The sequence below is a fragment of the Sceloporus occidentalis genome, unplaced genomic scaffold, assembly GCF_023333645.1.
Source record: "Sceloporus occidentalis isolate IW3139 unplaced genomic scaffold, rSceOcc1.0.p SCAF_3, whole genome shotgun sequence".
NCBI lineage: Eukaryota > Metazoa > Chordata > Lepidosauria > Squamata > Phrynosomatidae > Sceloporus > Sceloporus occidentalis.
This window is the reverse complement of record NW_028316983.1, coordinates 80,651,057-80,677,360: the sequence shown is the minus strand read 5'-3', so window position 1 is coordinate 80,677,360 and position 26,304 is coordinate 80,651,057. Positions and strand designations below refer to the sequence as shown.

Genomic DNA, 26,304 nt, shown 5'->3' with positions numbered 1-26,304 from the left:
TTGAGCTTCTTGTGGTCTTGCTTACCCATGCTTCTTTTAGTCAAGTAAATAAATGTGTGTGTGGGGGGGGGGATCTTATCGGACTCTCCAAGGGCAAGGCAAGTTCTAACGGATCACTGGAACATCAAAACTTGAGATGCAATGTTAGCGATGCAGAAAGGTGATTTTAGAACAGATGGATATGGTCTTATTCCACCCATTTGGTCAGCTGTGTGTATTTCTTCACTTATGAAGCGCATTGTTAACTTCATCTTTTTGTGCTTAACAATTCCTTATATATTCCTGATCTGTTAATGCAGCAAATGAAAAGTCTAACAAACCTTGAATTTTTTTGGCAGGGACAGAAGTAATATTCTCAGTACATAAATAAATTCTCTGATGTATTACAAGAATCACTTAAATCATAGCATGATCACAACTACAGGAATAAAATTGAATTTGATTCTGCTGGCATCATGCTAAACAGATTTATTTGGGAATGAACACAAGTTATTTTTTTTTAAAGGATAATATATTTTAAAAGTGAAATAATAGCATGTGCACCATTAACCATGTGCATGCCTGGTTGACTGTGGTTTAGAAAAGGAGAAGAAAGCAAGTTGCAGCAACCAGTCTCAGCAGACCTCAGCAGACTCTTGTCAGCCCAATATTGTTTGCAACTGTCCACAGCATCTGTCGCGCTTTGGATGATCATGTGAGCCTCCCTTGGACTCAAGAGAACAGACATCAGTCCTGAGAGATCCAGACCAAGATCATCTTTGAGATATTTGTTTATTTATTTCTGTCATGTAAATATAATATGCAGATAGGAGTTCCATTCTACTCACCATAATCTCAACACATAACTGACCTATTCAGGTGTTCAACATGTGGGTGAAATAAACATGTGAGGTGGGGAGTACAGCAACGTGGGTCTGAAGAAGCTTCCTTTGTCTGTGGAAATTCTGAGAGTCAACATTCTGGTTTTCCAAGCATTGAAGCAACTCTTTCCTTTAGGCATGTAGCTCTTTCCATGAGCAGAATAAGACTGGAGTGAGTACAGGTGGCACATTCCCCTTCTCATTTATCTACCCTTTATTTTGAATGCCTGAAAGGGGCAACTGTCCTCTTGCATATCGTATGGCTCTTCCACTATGCTTCCTTTCTTTTTATTATTGTTGTTCCTTGGGAGTTGTTTTCAGAAACAGCCTGCCTTCTTTTAAAGGTTAGAAATCACAGATTAATATTTAATTGATAGCTATCTTCCAAGAAAATCAGGTTGGGATTTCATTTACTCTGAATGCCATATAGTACTATGATCACAGATCACACTCATTGATAGATCTATTTTGGGGTAGGAGCCAGGTGGCTCTCCAAATGTTAGATTATAATCCCCAACCTTCTTTACCATTGCCTATGGCTGGATGTCACAGTCCAACAGCACATGGAGCACTGCTTGATTCCAGCTCCTAATGTCACTTCATAACAAACTCAGTCAAGCCTGCAATTTACCTTTCCAGACATTCTGTGCATATTTGTATAGTTATTATTACTCCCAGGGGTATTAGGACAGATCAAGAGAGAAAATGCATAACCAGATTTTTAAATGTGTAAGTTAAATCCATGTTTAAAACTATTATTATAAAATCAGATTTTAAAAATGTTTTGACTCAGTGGAACTCTTTTGACAAATAAAGCTTATTAATGTAAGTTTTATCCTTGCTGCAAGATCAGCACTGTCCATCCTTAATCTGTCATGTATTTAATAACCTTGTTCTTCTTTCATAACATTAGTGTATTTGATTACCATATAAGCCGACCTAAATTGAGCATAGGTTTTGGGGCCAAAATTATGGATTTTATATGATAGGTCAAGGGTATAAATTGAGCGCAGGTTTTGGGGTCAAAATTATGGATTTTGTATGATGTCAAGGGTAAAATTTAGGGACATGTAACAAAGGATCTCAAGGATGAAGCAAAGGAATATAATGCCAAATAACTTACAAAATTCCAGCAGGCATAACTGTTTGTGCTCACACTAAAGGCTGGACTGATGGGAGAGTAGAGGGGGGTCAGTGCTTTCAGTATAGATTACACTCTTGCCTTTCACCAGGGAATGGTTCCTTTTTTATGAGTTGAACTACAGTACCTAAATTGTACTGTACTTACATTGTTTGAGAGAGCCAGTGTGGTGCAGTGGTTTGAGAGTTGGACTAGGACCCTGGGAAACCAGGGTTTGAATGCCGGCTGTGCCATGGAAACCCACTGGGTGACACTCTCTCAGCCTCAGAGGATGGCAATGGCAAACTCCCTCTGAAAAAAATTGGCAAGAAAACCCCATGATCAGTTCACCTTAGAGTAGCCCTAAGTCGGAAACGGAGGCACACAACAACAACAACTTACATTGTCCTGTGGATAAACTGACTCAGGCTTTTGGGGCTCAATTTTTTGACTAAAATTTCTAGATTTGTACAGATTATATATAGTAAATAATTTGGGTTTTTTAACTCTGCCTTTTCCACTTTTAAAAATATAGCACTCAAGGTGGCCAAATAACAGAATGTAATATATTTTTTTAAAAAATTAAAACAATTAGCAATTGTTACAGCAATAAAAATAATTCCAACAACCAACAAACATCTGAAGAGTTGCAGTTTGAAAGATGTGCTTTTCTGAAAGCGGCAAGAGTGGGAACAGAAAATAATGCTGAAAGGAGTGCATTCCATCATCAGGAAAGGAAAACTGATGGTATATAGATCATATAAATTGAACAAATTCAAGTATAAAATGGAAGGGTGCGTAATAATACATATTAAGAATTAAATTAAAGTGTGTGTTGTATAATGAAGTAGGTTATATTGAGAAAATGTGGTTTAAGAAGGACTGGAAAAATATATGCATGGGTTTGGGAAATATTAAAGGGTTTTATGGAACAATAGGAAAATATATAAGCTATTTTCCAAAACACACTGCAGAAATAATCCAGTTTGAGATTAGTTTAACGGACCTGGCTCAATGTTAGTGAATTCTGGGAACTGTAGTTTTGTCAGACATTTAGTCTTCTCTGTCAGAGGAGACCTCTGGTGCCACAATAAACTACAATTCCCAGGATTCCCTAGCACTGAGCCAGGGCAGTTGAAGCGGTCTCAAACTGGCCACACATCTAATACCACTATCCCATCGATTACTCCATGCCCAATCGCTCGTTGTTTATTTTAACTGGATTTTAAATGGATTATTTTAATGTTTAATTGTTTAATTCTTGTTTTAGGGGAGTGAGGGAAATGGGGATGTTGGGATTCTGTATGAAGTTTTAATATGTAAGCCGCCTCGATTATCTTTGATAGAGAGGCGGGATATAAATAAAATTTTATTATTATTATTATTATTATTATTTGTGCAGTGAGTTTTTGGACCTTAGCTCAACCCTCATTATCACTAAACTACTCCAGACGCAGTGTGTTTTGGGCCTACGTTAGGTTAAATGTTACATATTTAGTGAATTTTGGTGTATGGAGAAAATGGATACGGAAATATGAAATGTGTAAGTTGATGGAAAATAAAAAAATAATAATAATGTAAAAAACAAGGGGAAGGAAAGCTGGAGGAAGGCCTCTCCCTATCAAGCAGGCCCTTATGGGAAATGGTACTCTCAAAAACCCTGCTCATTTTGGGGCCAAGAGCTGCTTTGGGCAAAGCCTTTCAAAACCAGAGTGAGTGAGTGAGTGAGTGAGTGAGTGAGTGGGCTAGAGTGGCCTGTTACAGCCTATAGGAAGAAGTGGGCCTCTCTAGGCTCTGGGCTCTATGGTCAGAAGAACCCAGGGGTTGGTTCTGGCAGTTGAGAAAACAGAAGCAATTCCAGACTCATACAGGCTTTTCTCTATCATCTCTGCCTCCATCATGCCTTGTCCTTATTCTGCAGACCAAGGAAAGCGCAGGCCTTGGAACGAGGAAGCCAGGATGGTCCGGGTGTCTTCCTCTCAATGTATATCATGGCTGTGTAGAATAGTGGCCTCTTCCACCAAGAGCCAGGCCTTCAGCAGCCAGGAGAAAATGGACGTGAAGCCCCCCAGATGGAGCCTATATCCTCACCCCAGGTTCTGGGCACAGCTCTGGATGGTTCTCTGCCCCACGCCTTGGAGCATAGAAGGAGAAAATGGTGACAGCCGTTCACCCCATCTTCATCACAGCGATTATAGTGTAATGCATGCAGAAGCTGCCAAAACCGTCACTGTGCACCGACGCCGGCTCTTCCTATCAGCCGCTTCTGCATCCAAGCAGAAGAGCCACCCTGAACCTCACGAGGAGTATTGCTGTGAATATGGGTCGCTGTCCTATCTGGTGCTGTGCTCCCTGGGGGGCGTCTTGAGCTGCGGTGCGACCCACACAGCAGTTGTGCCGCTGGACGTGGTGAAGTGCCGGATGCAGGTGGAACCGGGCCGCTACCGGGGGCTTGTGCAAGGCCTTAATCTCACCGTGCGAGAGGAAGGGCTGCGTGGTCTGGTCAAGGGGTGGGCCCCAACAGCCATAGGTTACTCAATGCAAGGGCTTGGCAAGTTTGGTCTCTACGAGTACTTCAAGATCTATTACTCTGACTTGTTGGGTCCTGAACAGGCATATCTGTGGCGAACCAGCGTCTACCTCGCTGCTTCAGCCAGTGCTGAGTTTTTCGCTGACATTGCCTTGGCCCCAATGGAAGCGGTCAAGGTACGAATTCAGACCCAGCATGGCTATGCAAACACGCTGCGGGAGGCAGTTCCCAAGATGTACTTTGAAGAAGGACTGTGGGCTTTCTATAAAGGAGTGTCTCCATTGTGGATGCGCCAGATCCCATATACCATGATGAAGTTTTCCTGCTTTGAACGAACGGTGGAGGCTCTGTATAAATACGTCGTACCCAAGCCGCGTGATAAGTGCAGCAAGATGGAACAACTTGGGGTCACGTTTGTTGGTGGCTATATTGCTGGCATCTTCTGTGCTATAGTCTCACATCCAGCTGATTCTGTGGTGTCTGTGCTCAACAAAGAAAAGGGCAGCACTGCCATAGGTGTCCTCAGGAGGTTGGGCATGTATGGCATCTGGAAAGGCCTTTTCACACGCATCCTGATGATTGGCACCCTCACCGCCCTGCAGTGGTTCATCTATGACTCTGTTAAGGTTTATCTTAGGCTGCCTCGCCCCCCACCACCCGAGATGCCTGCTTCTTTGAAAAAGAAACTCTCTCATAAATAGTGTGTCACCTATCCTGTTGTGCTTCAAGGATGCCCTTGTACTATAAGAATTTCTAGTCCTTCTTCCTTGTGGCTCCCAGTGGACCATGGAAATTCATTATAGCCTTATTCTAGTCTAAAATTCAGCTGAAGAATGCTCCAATAAGCTGTTAAATAAGCTGTTTAAATAAGGAGTGCAACTTTAATGCATTTTTTTAGAAGAATATCATTTTTGAAATTTTATTTTGCTATAATTTGTACTGAAAATACATAGTACATAATGTGGTTTAGAGTTTTCAGAGGCTGTTAAATATTTTATGGTTAACTAGTTAATAGTAACTGCTAGACGAGTTGATAGTTGTAATACTGTTGTGATGCTTAAAATATTACTGTGAATTGGTCACGTTGTTAGTTCTCAGTATCAGATGCCAACTTGATTCTGATATAATACGTTGCAGAACCTTTGTATGTTTGCTTGATGTGATTTTGGGGATGAAGCAACAGAGTATGCAAACTACATACTCTTTAAAAATTTACTCTTAAAGGCAGTGATTGTTACATTAAGGTAGATGTTTGAAGATCACAGAGCTTTACGGTGGTCCAAAGAGCCCATCTATGCATGATCAAGAGAATGTGTACTCATAGCAGAACTTTTTATATTCATTTTGCAGGGCCCTGTACATTACTAGAGTAAGCTATCTTACCGTAAGCTTTACTGTAAATATCCCTCCCTTTTTTTTAATTGACTTGTACTAGAGATGGAAGTTATTGTGCTGGAAAACAACAAAGCAGATCCATTCTACTTACTGGTGTGGTACATCTAAGGACTGCGGTTATTTTGTTTATTGGAGAATTCATCCCCTTTGTATAAAGAGCTAGTGGCTCTCAATTTTGGGGCAACTCTATTCTTCCTTTAGCAACCATTCTACACGTTGCCAACCCATTGGTATTCAGCTAAAATTCTGAATGTATATGTTCTTTCCTCTAGCTTTCCCTTTCATTTCATTTGGACTTACTGTTATCATAGGAAATAAAGTTATTTTGGTGAACTGTGCAAATGATGCAGGCTTTCTTTCAGATGGTGTTTGCAATTATGAATTTGACATTTCGAACAGAGAAACCAATTCCAATATGGTAGATAGACATAGATTATATTTAATATGGAATATTACCAGTGCCAGTGTGGTGTAGGGAAATGTCTAATTAACAATTTGAAGAGTGTGGTATGAATGAATGAATGAATAAATAAATAAATAAATAAATATCATTATATTATTATTAGTGGTTTGAGCACTGGATGACTCTAGAAATCAGGATTTGATTCCAACTTGGCCATGGAAACCTACTGGGTGACCTAGTATGAATCACGCACTCTCGGTCATAGAAACCCCCATGATATGGTTGTCTTAGAGTCACCAGTTTCGTCTTGCCTCACAGCTGTCTCACAGTGGATGCGCCATCGGTGTTTGAAGCTCAACATGTCCAAGACGGAGCTTCTTGTCTTTCCTCCTAAGCCCACCCTTCAACACTCCTTTTCTGTCTCTGTGGACAACATTTCTATTCAACCAGTCCAGCAAGCCCGCAGTCTTGGTTTTATCTTTGACTCTTCTCTGTCATGTATCCCTCAGATCCAGACCATAGCCAAGGCTTGTAGATTCTTTTTGTACAATATTGCTAAAATCCGACCATATCTCTCCGCCTCTAGTGCCAAGATCCTGGTCCATGCCCTAGTGGTCTCACGACTTGATTACTGTAACATCCTTCTGGCAGGGCTTCCTCTTTCTCACCTCTGTCCTTTAATTTCTGTCCAGCATTCAGCTGCATGCATTATCACATCCGCCCACTGCTGTGACCACATCTCTCCTGTGTTGGCATCCCTCCACTCGCTCCCCCTCCCTTTCCGCATTCAGTATAAGCTCCTGCTGTCGACATTTAAAGCCCTCCATGGACTGGCCCCTCCTTACTTATCAGACCTTATTTCTCCTCACCTTCCCACTAGGGCCCTCTGTTCTGGTAGTCAAGGTCTGCTGTCTCAGCCCAGGATTCCCTCTGCCCCATTTCGGATTCGCCCCTTTTCACTCGCTGCCCCTCACTCCTGGAACCTTCTTCCCCCGCGAGCAAGAGCCATCACTTCTTTAACCAACTTCAAAACGGAGTTGAAGACCATCCTGTTCAGGGCAGCGTTCCCAGGCATTGCATAATTGTCACTTGCTATTTGAAGTTCTTTTGTTGCCTGTTTTATTGAATCATTTCCTATATTGCTATGTATTTTATATGTATTATCCTACTAGAGAGGCCCCTTCCCCACCACCACTCCCTTCTCCTTTTGTGTTGTGTCTTTTTAGATTGTAAGCCTGAGGGCAGGGAACTGTCCAATTAAAAAGATTGTATGTACAGCACTGTGTAAATTTACAGCGCTTTATAAATAAAGGTTAATAATAATAATAATAACCATAAGTCAGAAAAAATTTAAAGGCACAAAGCAACAACAAATTATTGTCAATATTAGATAATGGTGCCCATTTATACTTTGAATCTGCAGTCATTTTAACTTCTCAAAGATGTCGTTAAGGTGTTTCTGTATTCCTGCTGTGTCGAAAGAGCCCAAAAATCATTTTACGAGTTGCATCCTTGTAACATAATGAACTTCTCACAAACCTTCCCATACATACAATTATATGAACATTTTGTTGTTGTTGTTGTTGTTGTTATGTGCCTTCAAGCTGTTTCCGATTTATGGTGACCCAGAGGCAAACCCATCATGGGATTTTTTTGGAAAGATTTGTTCAGAGGAGGTTTGCCATTGCCTTTACCTGAGGCTAAGAGCATGTGACTTGTCCCAGTGGGATTCATGACTCTGGTCTCCAGGGTCATAGTCTCTAGAGTCGTAGTCCAAAACTCAAACCATTATGGCCTGCTGCCTCTACTTTTCTTCTTCTTCTTCTTTTTACATTTTTAAAATTACACCAAGGCCTAATGAGGTGGTAATTCTGTCACTAGTCTATATCACTGTAGCTGGGAAATCACATGGCAGAATGCATCAGCCAATCAATCAATATGCCTGACCATAGAAAATGAACTTGTCAAGGAAAAGGTTAAGCACCTTTTTCTTGACCTTCTAGTGCTCTATATGGGAAGAGAGGGGGGACAGATATTTTCTATGGGCAGTGGCTTTATAAGTTTAAGTGAATCCTCCTCTGCATTCTCAATTGTTACAGCCCAGCAACCTTTTAAAAAGCACATTAAGAAGTAGGTCTTAGTGCAGTATTTTAATATTGCTCTTTAGATGTAGCATTCAAATAGTACTCCTAAGAAACATGCACTAACAGTTTAACAGACTTAGTGCAATCTTAACTCATATTTACCCAGAGGTAAGACCCATTTAATTCATCAGGGTTTGTGTCTGTATGTGCCTTCAAGTTGCCTGTTGATTTATAGTGACATAGATAGGAGGAACATAGATAGGAGGCACATGTTAGGAGGAACTTCCTGACAGTAAGGGCTGTTTGACAGTGGAACAAACTCTATTGGAATATGGTGGAGTCTCCTTCCTTGAAGGTCTTCAAACAGAGGCTGGATGGCCATCTGTCGGGGATGCTTTGATTTACATTTCCTGCATGGCAGGGGGTTGGACTGGATGGCCCTTGTGGTCTCTTCCAACTGTATGATTCTATGATTCTAGATGGCATAATCCAGGTTTGCTTTTTTGGGATTTTAAAAATATTTTTATAGATATAGCTGGTTTATTTAAATGTGATATAGGCTGCATCTGCACTGCAGAAATAATCCAGTTTGACACCACTTTAACTGCCACTTTAACATTCAGTGCTATGGAATTCTGGTAGTTGCAGTTAGTTGTGGGACCATAGCTATCTGAAAAAGAAGGCGAAATGCCTCACAAAACTACAAATCCCAGAATTCCATAGCATTGAATGTTAAATTGGCAATTAAAATGGTGTCAAACTGGATTATTTCTGCAGTGTGGATGCAACCATAGATGACAGCAGTATGACATTTATAAAAGTGGTATAATATACTAAAATGCAAGTGAAGTTAAAGATATTTAAAACATTGTTATTTTATGAAGCAACAGTTATTTATTTATTTATTTATTTATTTATTGGTAAAAGAGACCACTTGCGAAACAACAAAAGAGAATCAGAATCTCCCTCCCCCCCCCCCCCCCCCCGTATTTGCCTTTCTTTCCAACAGTGCTAAGTATGACTACATTTTGGCATGCAAATTATTCTGAATACATTTCTTTATTGTGATCATCATTTTGTATTGACTGATGACTAGAATTCTTCAACTGAATGTGTTTCATAATGAGCCTCTGCAGAATATCATTTTTATACAATGCTCTTGATCCAGCTGGAGATTTAAAAACAAACAATCCAGGATCATAAAACATATTTTTTTTAGAATTGGCTTGAATTATAATTAAGCATATTTCAGAAAATTAAGAATGCTTCTCCAGACAGAGGCACACAGACATAGCATTTAGGATTACAGTAGTCAGAATCACAACATAATTTTATCAAGTAGCTTTACAGAGTTTATTCTGGTTTACACAAACGATTCTGATATTAAGTAAGGTTGCAGCCCATAGAGACTTGACTTCATACAGCTGATAGTGAATCAACAGTGGTAGACTTCATAATAATTTCTCTTCTTTAAAATCTAAAGTTGACTTTTATCTTTGTTTTCATGTAGTTAGGTACATCATCACAGCCCTTTGGCCTGTCTCTGAATTTTACAACTTTAGGTCCTCATCCGTGCCACACCCTTCAAGTCCTCATCTCAGACTGTATTTGGGGAGTTGACTATGGCCCAAAACATACTGCAGAAATAATCCAGTTTGAGACTGCTTAAACTGCCCTGGCTCAGTGCTAGGGAATTTTGGAAATTGTAGTTTATTGAAACATTTAGCCTTCTCTATCAGAGAGCTCTGATACCACAATAAACTACAATTCCCAGGATTCCCTAGCACTGAGCCAGGGCAGCTAAAGCAGTCTCAAACTGGATTATTTCTGCAGTGTGTTTTGGACCTATATGGCCAGTATGACAAGTAAAAGATCCCACTAGATAACAGTGCCACTAAATAACAGCCTACCCTAGAACAAAACTTTTACATGTTTCTTAACCAGATTTCAAATAGGCTTCTAGAATTCTTGCTTCTGCATAAATTGCCCAGTCTCACACCCTAAAGGTGTTTCAATAACTGACCGAATAGTTATTACAAGTATGTTAGCCATAGGGTGATGGCCTCCACTATATTTCTGAACTTAGCTGTTTGTATATTCTTCACTTGCCAAACGAGATAGACCTTCCAGAGGTCATATTAGAGAGGCTATCTGCTGCTGCATTGACAAATGACTGTTGCTAACAGCATTTTCTCTGTTTTTTTGTTGAATATGAAAACTGGTGCACTTCACCCAGAAATCCTTGTGTAGTCTTTGGGGTTTATGTTGCCACAAAATGTGCATTTGAACTTGGGGCATTTGACATGAAAAATGGAGGGTCACCTTGAACATGCTGGACCAACCAACCAGTATTACTGTAGGCATTTCTGATAGCTGAGTGATGTTAAAGTAGCTCGGAAATGCATATTTGGTTGCCTAATTGATTTGACAGTTTTTACATTTTTCTGACTGTTGAACTGACAAATTCTTGACTAGACCTTGAAGCCATAGTTTTTGCATCATTTTTGTGGCCCGTGGGAAATAATGGATGGACACAAGGACAGCAAAAATCAAATCCCAATTGCTTTCGAGAGGTTTACAGTAAACTTGGAGGGTTTTTCCGCTCAAAATATTACTAGACATATCCCTACACTGCTGGGCACACAATGTGTACAACCTTTTTGAAAAATACCCTAACCCAGGCATCAACATAATAACCAATTTAACTTGTCCTAAAAGTGAAGTCGAGATAGATTGTAAATAGTTTCCCCCCTGTGTTCTAACTATTAATAAAATGCAACCCAAGTTTTGTGTACTAGAAGTAGCGTATGTGTTCTGAAATGTTGATATTCACAGAAACCTTCAGGATTTTTGTGTCAATATTAGAAACTAAAATAAAACGTGAAGCTAAGTTGGGCAAACCACACTCAAGCTAGTTGCTCTGTTCATTCTTGCTTTGTTTATTTAACTTTTTTTTTACTTCACAACAGTTCTGTTGTTCATGAGCAAAGCAAGCAAGGTCCAAGTCTGCATCCGCACTGCAAAAATAATCCAGGTTGACACCACTTTAACTGCCATGGCTCAATGCTATAGAATTGTGGGGATTTTAGTTTTGTGAAACATTTAGCTTTCTCTGTCAGAGAGCTCCAGTACCACAACATTCTACAAATCCCAGGATTCCATAGCAATCAACTATGGCAGTTAAAGTGGCATCAGGGTGGATTATTTCTGCAGTCTAGATGCAGCCTAAGGAATTCTTTCCTGGACATGTGAGGACCAAGACAAAGGGCAGTAAAACATAAGCAATAAAATTTTAAATCCGCTAGCAACAAAAAAGTACCGATAACTTCAACTGAGAACCAGGCAAACTGTTCTGTGTGAGGCTTACTGCAAAACTAAGATTAAAATTTTCAAGAAGCCTCTGTACTGTTCCATCTGGAAAACAATTTAGGTGCTATATAGGTAAAACCTGCCAATTATATAGTCCAGTGAATAGGGGAGTGTCCTCTGTCTGCATTGCTCTCCCTCCAGACCATCTTGGGCTACATCTGCACTGCAGACTGCAGAATTAATGCAGTTTGACACCGCTTTAACTGCCATGGCACCCGAGCTCTCTGAGAGAAAAGGCTAAATACTATCTCACAAAACTACAAATCACAAAATTCCATATCATGAAGCAATGGCAATTAAAGCATAGTTTTTTGTGGGTTTTTCAGGCTATGTGGCCATGTTCTAGAAGAGTTTCTTCCTGACATTTCGCCAGCATCTGTGGCTGGCATCTTCAGAGAATGCTTGCCTGGAAAGGAGTTGGGTATAAACTGGGAAGGCAGGAGTGATTTGCATGTGTGTTGTTCTGTTGCTAATGGCAGGCCTCAGGGTAGGAGGGTATGCAAAAGAGGATTAGTGTCTGTTTGATTAGTGCTCATTGTCTGCTGGGAAACCCCTGACCCTGGGAGATTTCCCTGAAGATGCCAGCCACAGATGCTGACGAAATGTCAGGAAGAAACTCTTCTAGAACATGGCCACATAGCCCGAAAAACCCACAAAAAACCTATGGATGCCGGCCATGAAAGCCTTCGACTTCACAATTAAAGCAGTTTCATTATTTCTGCAGTGAGATGACAACAGAAGTAAACTCTGAGGCAAAATGTAGGCCTGTGTGACTCTTAACAGCATTACTTTTCTTCTGCTTTATGATTTTTAACATTTTTGCCTGATGTTGCCAGTGAAATTTTGAAAGCTTGCATGATACCAACAAAGGTATCACTGTTTTATGGTTTTATGGTTGTTGTTTTTTTGTATTTTGCAGCATAGCCAACATAGCTACTGAATTTGTTTCCTGCATGAGGAGAGTAAGGATAGAAGAGTTTACAATAAAAAGAGTTAGATTTGTCAACTTTGTGATTCTGTTCTTAGTGAACTGTAAAAACAGTACAGCTCTTAATGCTTTTTAATACATTTTACCCATTAAAGAAGGGTTTTAATAGGAAGATATTTAAATGAGCCATAAACCAGGAGAAGGGTCTTCACAGCAATGAAGAAAGCCAATAAAACTTAGAATACCCATTTCTTTCACTGCAGTAATAATGTTTATCTCAATCTCTTGTTTTATATATCTTGCTCTGACTGTTAACATTTGTAAACATAATCTTTTAGGATCCTGTATGATAGAAAGAAAAATTAACATCTGCTTTATGGCTTAATTAATTTCATTTTGTTTTTAGCTGGATTCTAGAATTATATTCTGTGATATCCAGATGAAGAAACTAGGAAATAGTTTGTAAATAACCCAAACTCATCACAGGGTATACATTATGATGCCCCTATGTGAGCTGCACGAAGCAAAAAAACATAAGCAGGTTGTGGGAAAACCTTTAACAGTGTGGCCATTGCTAGTCATGTGAAGATTCCCCAGGCTTTCCATACACATTATCAAGAAAATTATATAGATTTTCTGCAACAGACTGTGCCAAAAGCAGTCAAAATAAACAGTAACTTGTCATCAGTTTATGCCATGGGAGCATGTTGTTGCTGCGCGCCCTCAATTTGTTTCTGACACCTATCATGGGGTTTTCTTGGTTTAGAGGAGAGTTTGCCAGTGCCTTTTGCTGAGGCTGAGAAAGTGTGACTTACTCAAAGTCACCCAGTGTATTTCTATGGTCAAGGAGGGATTCTAACCCTGATCTCCAGAAAATCCAACACTCAGACTAACTCTGCTCTGGTGCCACAGCAAACTACAGTCTCCAGAATTCCATAGCATTGAGCAACGGCAATTAAAGTGGTGTTGAACCGGATTATTTCCACAGTGCAGATGCATCCTATGTGTAATACAGCCTTTTGCCTTTGAATCAGTGCTGAATGGTTGTTCTGCAATGGAGTCAAAGTAGTAAGTACAAGCCATGCTACTTTCTGACAGCAGATGGAGCTACAAGATAAACAGTATTAATTGTCTGGCGCCCTTGGCAGAGGCTTGACAGTTTTGAGTCAGGTCTACTACCTGTCCATGATGGGACTTTAAAAAAAAGACTGGCTGCAGTCTGCAAAGCACGCTTACTAGGGAATATATTCTGTTGCATGCAATGAGTTTTGCTGCTATGTGACTATGATTAAGAAGATAGCACAGCATGTTGGATTAAATTATTTCAGTTAAAACTGCGTCAAACAGCTCATATATTTTTCTGTCAGAATTTTTATTTCATAATCAAGCTGGGTCCAGTAATAGAAATCATATGTAATTCTAATACAGTCACTGGAGAAAACTATTTTATTTTATTTTATACTTTTACCTCTTGCCTCTTAGTCCACCAGGACACCTGAGGTGATGTACAACAGTGATAACATTAAGTAGACACATAAAAAACCCAAAATTAAACCATTCTAAAACAACTTCTTAAAAATACCTTTTAAAACCACAGAGAGTTAAAATAGACAGAGCAACCACCCATGGCTTTAGGAACAAAAGGCTATGTAAAATAATTCAATTTTAGTTGCTTGCTGGAAATGCAAAAAGAAAGGAACCAGCATGAGTTCCCTTGAGAGGGACTTCCACAGCTCAGAACAAGTCCCACATTCTCTTGACCTTACTGTCATTGCAAGGCTTCTGAGAATTCAAGGCCACCACATTTGAACTCCCAAAGTTTCCCATCCCAGATGCGTACTGTTGAATTTAAGCTCATATTGCATGCTACCTTAAGCATGCATAATGCAGTTTAAAATTACTATTTTTAAAGTACAACTTCAGCCAAGATTAGGACCTTTCTTGGCCTGACTTTTACAATCTTTCCCCCACATGTGGGTAATTACAATAGGGGGTATCCATTGATTAAAAAAAAGATGGAAGATTTAAACAGATCCATGCAGCTCCCTCTCCAGACTAGGATAATGTGTACTTACACTTGGTTAAAGGGTGGGTGGTATATGTAGCTGCACATGATAGTTTAGATACATAGCAGCTTTATTTTGGCCTGTCTGTATGGGACCATAGGTTTTAATTTTAGTGCAGCAAGTAATTTGAGCCTTAGATTCAAAAAAATTATATCAAATCCCCTACTAAAGCCTACTGTATAATTTTTGACCAGCTGCTATATCTCACAGGGTTGTTGTAAAGATGAAGAATACAAAATTTAATAAATCCTTAAGAATAGAAATCTTACGCCTTCTCAGCAATGAAGAATATATTTCTGCCTGTAAGGCAAGGTTTCCTTTGAACATGATTCAGTAAGCAGAGACTTGTGCCCCGTTTTCTTTCTTTCTTTCTTTTTCTTTCTTTCAAGCTGATATTGGAGAGAAATTTGACAATGCTGGAGATTGCAAATAGATCAGGAAGAGTTACAGTATGAAGCATTATAAGCACCCTTTTTCTATGATTTCACTCAGTTCCTCTGCCATAAAAACAACTCAACAAAAGGCAGTTTTGCACATGCTAAACTGTAAAAAAAATGCTCCTTCAGATGCACTCTATTACATGGGGACTGGCTATTATGTTTCTAGCTCAGTATTTGAGCTAGCATGAAAATAGTTTTAAAAGGCAGAGATTTGTATTCCTTGAAAGACGAAAGGATTTTTTCCCCCTTGAGCTGAAGATGGCAATGCGGCTTGTCCATTTTGCTTCAGGATAATAGCCACAATCTATTGGCAATTTCTGTTCTTTTTTGCCATTTGCTAGATCAGTCAGGATACCAGGTTCTCATCCAATGTCATGTTAGATGCTGCTCCGTGTTATTAAACTTATTTGAACAAAAGAATGCCCTTTGCCTTCTATACTTCATAGAGTATAGCTCTATCTTAGCTTTCTCTGTAGAAATGTAGAATTTGTAAATTGTTGGTCACTGCAAGCAAAACAAAAACAGGGATATGGTAACAGAAAATGAGTAGTATAGCAAAACTATCAGCATAGTTGGGATGCTGGGAAGGGGCATGTTTCAGTTAAATGCCTCTCCTGAGTGGATGGAAATCTACAGTGTTGGGCAGGCTTCATCCAGAGACAGAGGTGGCGGTTTGGGGGATCCATACCCAAAAGCATTCATCGGGATGAAATTGTCAACTAACTGTTCCGAATCCATGAATTGATAGTGTATGCAGTGGTTAGAGATCCTGACTTAAGCAGCAAGAGGCCGAAGCAGACGGCCTGTTAAAGTCCACTTCTCAAAATCTTGAGAGCACAGCATTTACACACCGCATGATCTGAAGCCACCCAGAAGCTGCCTGGAAGCCGGCTATCTGCCCAGTCATGGGTGGCTCCAAGATGCTTCGGCAACACGGCACTTACATGGCGCACAGTGCCAAAGCATCTTGAAGCCACCCTGGGACTCTGGCGGGGCTGGAAAAGGTGGCTCTTTCCCGGCCCGAATAGAAGCAAATATTTTCCGCTCCTATTTGGGCCGGGTTCAGGGTGGATTGGGGCCACAGTGTGTGTTTACCGTGGCCCCAATACATCTTTGGCACCTTTCTGGTCATCTGTTCCATCCCAAAGACACCAACGGCTTAGAAAAACAAAAGAAAGTATTTATTGTAGGAACTCCAGTCTAAAGATAGGAAAGTATATAGAGATCTTGTAGCACCTTTGAGACTAACTGAAAGAAAAAAAGTTGGCAGCATGAGCTTTTGTAGACTTCAGTCTACGAAAGCTCATTCTGCCAACTTCTTCTTTTCAGTTAGTCTCAAAGGTGCTACAAGATCCCTTTACATACTGATTTTACAAACTAACACGGCTATATCTTTGAATTCTACTACTAAAGCTAGGAAAGTTACTCAGGGTGCTTTTCTAATCCATCTGTCTTATAGGGAAGACGTGACAGAGAGTTTTAGAAAGGTGAAGAGGTGGAAGCATCCCTAAAAGTATCACAACAGGCCAGTCTTTGCACCAGAGGATAAATGGACATAGATCAGACATTAGGAATGGGGGAAAACAGTTGTTAAATGCTTAGTCTTCTTGGGTATTTCATTTCAGACCTCAGAACAGTGGTTCTTGAACAAAAAGACTGCAAAGGAAGACTGGGAAGAGAAATAGCAGAATTGGAATGTATCCACAAACTTTAGTCCATTGACAGTGGGTTGAACAGATTAAAATACAATATATATAGCTAAATTCATGAAACCATTTAAAAACATAGATTAAAACACATGAACATAGGATTAAGGTGACCACTTTAAATTATCCACACATAGAATTAAAAGTATACCAAAATAATAATTATGCTTAAAAATTAATTTAAGATACTACTATTTTGGTATATTTTTAATTTTATGTCTAGGTTATTTTAATGTGTAATGGTAATCTTATTGTGTTTTAATATATGAGTTTAAATGGTTTCATTTAGCTTTATATATTGTATTTTAATCTGTGTTGTACCCCCGCCTCAGGCCTTGGAGAGAGGTGAGTAAGAAACTACTACTACTTCTACTTCTACTAATAATAATAATATCCCAGTGTGAGGGAGCCTTAATTCTTCAGTGTTGCATTTCCAATGTGAATCATGTTGGAACTTCAGTAGGAAAAAAGATAGAGGTCTCATACAGAGAGCATTCATCAGCTGGAAAGCAGGTCATCCTCCCCCCTGCTTTCCCCCCTAAGCAATTTTTCTCCATTGTTTGTAAAATGAATGAAGCAAGCTTTCACCATGAAGCAACTATTATGAATTTTTTATAACTTTGCTAAGAAGAAGCAAAACTCAAACAACTTCATGTCCGGCGGGTTGACTTTTTACAACAAACCTCTTATGCAATAGTATGTAAGCAGTGAGTGGGTCCCCCCCCCCTTCCTCCAGTGTAATGCAAGGCATGTAATTTGGGCTCTCTTATTTGAAAAGTAGTTAAAAAGGTGAGAGAAAAATTATAACACAATAGCCCAAAGGCTGTACAAGTGGTTCCTATGGAACTCACTCCCCGATGAGGTTAGGTTGGCCTCTTTTAAGCTTCTGGCAGACAACGAAAACAGTGCTGTTCAATGTTTGAAAATGCTGTTTTAACTGTTTCAAAACTGGATTCTAGGGTTGTTGTAGGCTGCTTTTAGGAGCTTTTAAAGAGTATTTTCATGTGTTTAAAATGTTTTTATCTTTGTATTATTTTAACTGTTTTTAAATTGTTCATTGCCTCAGGAGCCCTTGCAGGCTGGGAGACAATACAGATATAATTTAAATAAAATAGAATAATAAATAATAGATACCTGGCGATCATGGTGATCAATATCACCTTCAACCATCAATTTATTTTCCTATTGGTCCTTAATCTCCAGGAGGTGATTTCACTATACAGTTGGCCCGCCATATCAACGGATTCTGCATCCACAGATTCAACCATCCACAACTTGAAAAAATATATATATTTTAAAATCCAATAAGCATATCTTGATTTTGCCATTTTATATAAGGGAAACCATTTTACTATGTCATTGTATTTAATGGGATTTGAGCATCCACTGATTTTGGTATCCACTGGGGTCCTGGAACTAAACCCCAGTGGATCTCAAAGGCCCACTCTACAATCATTTTATATGTTTCCTTAGGGGAACATATTCTTAAGAACATACGTCTCCTCATTTTGAAGGTATATACCAGGCTCCTTATCAAAGTCTTCAAGATGCTGGACCACTGATTGTGCACAACAGTTTCTAATAAAGGTAAAGTCCAAGATGGGCATTTTTCTTGCAGTATCAAGGAAGATGGTTAGATGCAACCCCTGGATTCATCTACACTGTAGAAATAATGCAGTTTAACACTGCCATGGCTCTATTCTCAAAAGTTCTGGAATTTGTAGTTGTGTGAGGCACCAGCAGGCTTTGGAAGATAAAGTAAAACTACACATCCCAGGATTCCATAGGATGGAACTACAACACATAAAATGGTGTGAAACTGCATTACAATTTCAACAATGTAGATGCACGCCCTATCTTGAGTTTGGTCCAGTCCTGGTACTATCACAGAGACAGGGCTTACATGAATATTATATTATATATATAGTTGATTTAACATGTTTCTTTTTCAAACAGCAGCCCTGCTTCATGGTTGTACAGTATGAAGAGATAGATAAAATCCTAGGTTGGGATGATGGAAAATAGCATTGTGGGAAATAATATATTCCACAGTTCTTGTAGGTCATAGTTCAAGTCCTGATCAACCTGTTTTCCCTATAGCTGCTTTCAAGAAAAAAAAATCCAGAAAATCAATAACAGATATCTTAAATGCAATTACATATTTAACATAATGTGTATCTTGATCCATACTGGACACCTGGGAAATATAAGCCTCCTGTTCCCCAGAAAAACACAGAAGCAAGCAACTAATAAAGAGTTGAAGCATTGTCGTAGGTGAGAAAAATGTATCCTGGGAATCAGAAAGCAGCACTGAATTTCTAGGTTTTGTGTAAAAGTTAGTTGTTCAGATGAATGCATCCACACTTAACACTGAAGAATATCCTCTATAGCTTCTATACAGTCCCTCTGAAATGAAAGGAATACAGTATGTGTAAGAGATGCATGTGCCTGCAGAAATGAACTTATTATTATTGATGACTGTAAAAGAGATTATCTTATGGACTGGATATCAAGATTCAAATATTTTTTTTAAGCTACACTCATCTTAGCCTGCCATATTAAAAAGGGGAAATATCTTCTGTAATTTGCAACTGCAGCCAGTTGTCTTTGACAGTGAAACCTGTAACAGAGTAAATGTTAGAAAGCAGTTGTGTCAAGAAGTTTTATATTATTTTGTTCTGTTTTTCTTGTGAAAAGTTAAATTTACTTCTTTTTTTAGGAAAAAAATTAAAGAAAAGGTTTTTACTTCTGGCCAAAACAAAACAGCAGCAAGTCCTCATTAGAAGCTGTGCTTCTCCAGTGGAAAAAAGAAGAAGAAAGTTTTCTTCGAAGCATATAGGGCACACACATCCATCACTACTGCCCCAGTGGCTAGCTACACTTGTCCTGAATTTTAAACAAGCTAACCCAGCCAGTATCAGAAGAAGCTTTCGTGTCTTACAGATAGAACTAAAATATCTACAGGGACCATATGCTGACATTGTTTGATCTTACATACTATAGACTGGCTGAGGTTATCAGAGCAGGAGTACTATGCTGTACAGATGAAAACACAATGAAGCAACAGACTGAGTGGCTAAGGAATGTATTGCTGGCATGGTCCCAAAAGGAGCTGAACTTAGCTGAATGTTGCCTCTTACTTATTGTGCTCTCTACTTCTTTCCAGCAGCCTCTGTATGATGGCACAAATGTTGCCTGCAGTCCTTTGAATAAAATGAATGGAGAAAGAGAGACCATGGGTTGCAACGAATATAGAAGGTCTGACCCCATCTGGAGTAATGTTGGTTTGAGATATCATACAAGGACAAAAATACTTAGTTGTTTACTAAATTACTGACATTTTCTTTACTGGCTGGGAGTTTGAGTAGCACTTGCAAGATTTTCTGCCTCACATTGCTAAATAATTTGGCTGTCTCTGGGTTTATACTTTGCATACTTTATACTTTGACTTGGCACTGGAGGAGGGGGCATTTGCTGCTGCACTTCATGTGATGGTCTTGGGATCCCCCTGCTGCTCCAGAGGCCATCTATTTAGCTGCCAACCATCGATTTGAATCTCCTTACCCAGCAATGCAATTTATGTAATAAATGCCATTCTGTGTCAACAATGACCATCAGCACTCCAAAGTGGGCAAACTGGCTAGTCTCTGCACCATGGGATAAATGGACAAAAATTAGTTCTCAGGAATGGGAATATGCCTTCCATCTCTGACTGCAGGACAGCAGTACTTGAACAAAAACAAAACAAAACTATAAAGGAAGACTGGAAGAGAAACAACCAAATTAGAATATATCCACAAACTCCAATTCAATAACAGTGGAATGAACAGAGATAATGGCTTCCTCACACACTACACATAACACTAAACACTCCGGCCTCATGAAGATGCCACCTACCCTGGACTTAGACAACATCTTTCCCTCTGCCTTTTGTCCCTCAGTGATCATAGTTAAAACTGAACTTGTCGCCTCATCACCATACCCACACGTTTTGCATTTCTGTGGTTATTCATACAGTCTACACAAGTCTTTCTTGCGTACCAATTCACATCATGCATTTGAGGAAGTAGACAAAGTCTACAAATGCTTGTGCTACATCTTCTTGTGCACAGTTAGTTTCAAAGATGCTACAAGATCCATTTGCATGCTGATATTCCAGACTAGCATGACTATGTCTCTGAATTCGAGTAAATTGCTGTTATTTTCTTACTGGCTGGGAGTTTGAGAAGCATTTGTAGGATTATCTGGTTCACATGCCCAAATAATTAGGCTGACCTTGGATACTGCTTTGTACCTTGACTGGGTACTGGAGAAGAGGGCACTTGCTGCTGCACTTCATGGACCAAATATCTTGGGCAGCCCTTGGTATGTGTATTGGCCAGATAAAAATGCTAGTGTAATTACAGAAGAAGGAGTATTAAAATCTCATAGGAACCAAACTCTCATCAACATTGTGGGATGTATGTGTGTCTGTTCAGATGTTGCAGTTAAAACCATAAAGTGTTCATGTGATGTTACTGGTGAACTTCTGTTGGTTGATAGTGAAGATTCCAAGGTTTTGAGAAAGCTATTGGCAGCACATCTCTTTTGCTGAGTAAAGTTACCTCTTGCTTACCATGTGGGCTGATTCCCATTTGCTTATCTTTATTTCTGGACCAGTCTGTACCATCTTGCACAAACCACACATTCTCTTTTTCCTCATTCCTCATATTCCATCTTGTTTATAATGGGAAGACAGACAGCCAACAGCAGCAAAGAAATGAACCAATAGGCAAAGAGACTATTTATGGTGGGTTCCTTTGGGGGATCTGGGCCTTGGTAGATGCCAGATAATGCCAACTCCTGGTTCCAATCCTAGTTTCTGACACCAGGTTATACTGCTGAGACTTTAGCCTTAATTGGCCAGATCAGAAAACATACTGAGGATATACAGTTTCCTTGAAGACTCAGATTTACAGGTTCATAGATTTTCCCCCCTCCACTAATGTACATCTGTCTTTATTGTGCGAGGGTTCCCCCCTCCTTGATCATTCTTGTATCCTACTTTGTATTTTTTTTTTTTCGTAATAGAAAAGGCTCACAGTTGGATGAAAGGGTTTATGGTTGAGGAGTAAACTTGGATTGTTTCAAGACTGGACTGAATTCTATAATGCTTTAGCAGCAGACAGGACCAATTTTGCACCACTAAGACTGTGCTAATTTCATTCAGCAACAGGTTCCCAGCCTGTGAAGGGAATACAGTGAGAACAAGTTCTGCTATCATACCATGCTTGATAATTTGCTGTAATGAGGATGTCGGTCATGTGTTTGAAAGACTAGAAGGCTCAGGAACATTACAAATGTGTTGGAGCTCCCAATGGCTTCTCTGAAATTGCTTTCTTGCTGGAGTGCAAGGCAGAATTTCAAGGCAGACGCTGAATAAGTGAACTGATAAGACTCAGAGCCATTGGAGACTGTTATTGAAACAGCATTCTATGTATATACAGATTTGGAGAATTATCCAGTTCTGAGCTAAATCAAACAGGATTGCCTTGGTCAATATGAACAGTATATTTAAACCAATGTAGCTTAAAGCTTCTTCATCTATTAGGGAGCTGCTTTTTTAAAAAAAACGGAGCAAGTAATATCCTTACTGAGTCTAGGTCAGTGTAACTTTAGTGATTTGATTGCATTTCACTGCACTGCACTGCATTCATCTGTTAGACTTTGGTGTTATTTAATCTGAATGACATGCTCTAAGCAACTGAGGTTGACACTTAATGTCTCATGTTTAATGATGCTCCCAGATCTCCAGGCTATAGCACTGAAATCTCAGGGCTTTGGATACTCCTAGATCCTAATAACTTTTCCATGGACTACCATATAATATGGAAAAATTTATGATTGTACCATTTGTGCCCCTTTGTTTCAGAAGTTTGTCTTAATTAGAAATCTTCCAGAGAGAACTTCAGCTGGTGAGCCAGTGAATTGGTCACAGTACAGTCAACATGAACTTTCTGAACAAATCTTGCCAAGAGGACCCCATGAAAGGTTTGCTTTAGAGTCACCATAAGTTAAAAATGTCTTGAATTTACACAACAACAAGAACAGTTAACATGAAACACTATTTTATTTAAGAATCCTGAATGGGTTGCCCTGTAGAAGTTGGTTGGATGGAACATGGACCATTGCTTTGACTGAGAAGTTGACTCGTCAAATAAAATTAACCAAATAAGTCACTAAAGACACAGTTTTTGAAGAAATATGTCATCTACTTATTTTTAATCCAATAAAAATAATTTGCCATATGTCTCACCACAGATGTCAATATTTTGGAGATCTTCTTTCTAACTTCTCCCATGAATTAGTTGTTGACAGAGAGGCATTCTGTCAAGGATTTATTTTTTAATCTCAATTTTTGCTCCTCTGTTTACAATCTTTTGTTTGCTACAAAGTATGTATAACTGTTGTTGTTGCTGTGTGACTTCAACTATTTCTGCCATATGGCAATCCTAGGGTGAACCTGGGTTTTCTCAGCAAGATTTATTCAGAGGGGTGGAGGGGTTGCCATTGCCTTTCTCTGAATCTGAGAGTATGTGACTTACCCAAGGTCATCCAATGGGTTTCCATGGCTAAGTGAGCCTCCAGAACCATAGTCCAACAGTCAAACCACTACACCACACTGACTGTCTAATGTGTAGAAAATCTTTAATTTTTTTTAAAAAATAATTAAACCTCCTTTATGTGAATTATAATCATGTTCTTAACTCTTCTGGTTAAAGATGTAATTAGAGACAGAGAAATGTTTAGTTTTGGTTAGTATTGAGACATGGGCAGAGTGGTTGAAACTCAGTTTCCATAGGCATTCAATCCCAAAGTTGTTTTGGAATGAACATTTAAACAAATATTGTATGTTATGCAGGAATGAGAAAGGCTGCACTTGACCTGCTGGCATTGCTTCTTAAGGCCAAATGACATATCTTTGCTTCATCATTCAGATCTTGCATGCAGATAAGTTATTTTCCAAATTGCCCATGAAACTTTATTGATCTAGATCACGACTTTAGTTTGATGGTCCAGGAAAGGTCTACCACATACCTATAGGTTCTTGGTTTCGCATCATATTTAGCATCTCAAACCACTGGTTTTGTTTTGAATTTGTGACTTTTGATGGCTAACACTCAGTGGCATAATGAGGCTGAATTTCTTAGCAACATGTTGGGCTGCTCTCAAGATCAGTAAAGATCTTGGAGTTTCATCTGCAGACCCACTAAGATTTGTATTAGTATCGTACAATAGCTGCTAGTTGTGGGATGTCCAAATTTGTTCAGAGTAATGGTGATTGGGGGTGGGGGGGGGAGAGTAGTTAACATTTCACCTTGTACTGTTTCTATGATTCAAAATGCACTCACTTTTGTTACTATGAACCCCTCAATAGAAATAGAGAATGGACATCATGTATGCTTCTTTGGAGTGTGGGATGTCAAGATATATTTCAGTTTTGGTGATGCTACTGGCTGAGGCCCTTGTCTTCACCTTTGGCATAGTCTTGAAATCCTCTGCACTGTCATGTTGCTGGAAACAAGGGAGCATTCAGACAAGACAGAAGAATCTAAATTATACCAGTTTGGCCTAAGTGGAATGGAGGAACTGATCTGTAAACTGTGTGTGACCTCATCCTGTTTTTGTGGTCCACGATGTCCTTGAAAACTCCCAAAGCCCCCCACCATCTGCCTAAAAATGGGGGGAATAAAAAACCAACCTCTATGTGACAAAAGTGTTCTACTAAGGACAGGGTGACCATTTATCCTCCTTTTCTAGGACATGCCTTCTGTCCAGGAGGGATTCCAAAATGTCCTACATTTTAAGCATGACTGAGAACCATGAATTTATATTTATTTTGAAGGTTTTTTTTAGCTTTTTAAAAAATTTTATTCTTTTAAATTTTTCTTTAAAAACATCACAGCATATTTTCACTTTAACCATATGAAACTATATACATGGTAATTCATTTAAGATGATAATCTGGTTTAAAGATATAATTTTAATTTTGCTAGTTGTTTACATCACAACCATTACCATTACATTCGGTGATATATGAGAATTATGATTTATTCATGTTTATGAACAAACATTAGTACAAAAAATCATTACCAAGGATTCTGTATGGCGTGGGGCTAGATCACACGGGGGGAAATTGGGGGGGGGGGGGAAGCGGGGGTTGAAATGGACATTAGCCTGTGAAAATCATGCAATTGTGGTGAAGACTTTCACATGCATCATGATTAAAGAGAACTTATCGGCCGTGCGTATGGTATATGCTAGATATTGGAAACAAAAAAGGATCCCAAACGTAACAGAATGGAAAGTAAAAGTGTTGGAACTAAAGGAGATGGATAAAATGTCGATGTATATTGTAGGAAAAACGAAGCAAGAGTTCGAAAAGAAATGGGGGAAATTGATAAAAAGTTGGTGTTAAGAAGGAGAGTGGTAGTCAGAAAGCAATGGGGGAAAGTATGATAAACATATTATGTCAGTCAATATTATAAGGGAGAATAAGAAAAAAGAACAGGGCAGTAGTTAATACCATGGGAAAATAATATAGATAAATATAATTATGGTAATAATAGAAATAACATCTTTGTTTCTTCACCTTTGAAAATGTTAAAAGAAGCCTGATTTTTTTTTCTCTTTTTTACTTTTTTTTTCTTTTCTTTTTTATCTTTGTAAGAAAACCAAATAAAGATTATTATTAAAAAAAAAAAAAGAGAACTTATCCTGGCAATAAACAGGTAATAACCAGCAACAAATCATTCACGGGATTTCCCTATGAATGATTTTTTGCTGGTTATTACCTGTTTATTGCTGGGATATGTCCTCTTTAATCACAATGCATGTGAAAACATTCACCACAAACAAATGATTTTCACAGGCTAATGTCCGTTTAAATCCCCGCTTTTCCCTGTGTGATAAAGCCCATGATATGGAAAGAGCTCTTGGGGGGGGGGGGGTTGACACCATGAGTTACCACACTGGGTGACGCCAATCCTAGTCACACCACTATTGGGCACAAATTTTTTAAACTGTTTGTTTTTTGCTAGCGTCAATGGGGGAGATCTGGCCCTCCAAGGTCTCCAAGGGGAATTAATGGAACCCTCTAGCCTTCCACAGTTGGCCACTCCTAGTCTAGAGAATCATGAACGGCATAGTCCTAAAAGTAATATACCACCTGAACTGCTAACAGCTACATCTTGACAAAATGCAGGCTTACGACTAACATTGTCTTTTTTTCTTCTGTATGATTTTTAACAAGTTTTCCTGATGAAGAAGACAGTTGCGCTCTGAGAGCTTGCATCATGTATTTTGTGCATTTTGGTCATCCCAATAAAGGTAACACTCCTCGGCCCAATAAAGGTATCACATT

The 26,304-nt window shown here is 39.1% G+C and overlaps 1 pseudogene; it reads left to right on the top strand.

The window, feature by feature from the left end:
• Nucleotides 1–3,721: 3,721 nt before the first annotated feature.
• LOC149316306 (solute carrier family 25 member 3 pseudogene) lies at nucleotides 3,722–6,237 on the top strand (annotated as a pseudogene).
• The last annotated feature ends 20,067 nt before the right edge of the window (nucleotides 6,238–26,304 follow it).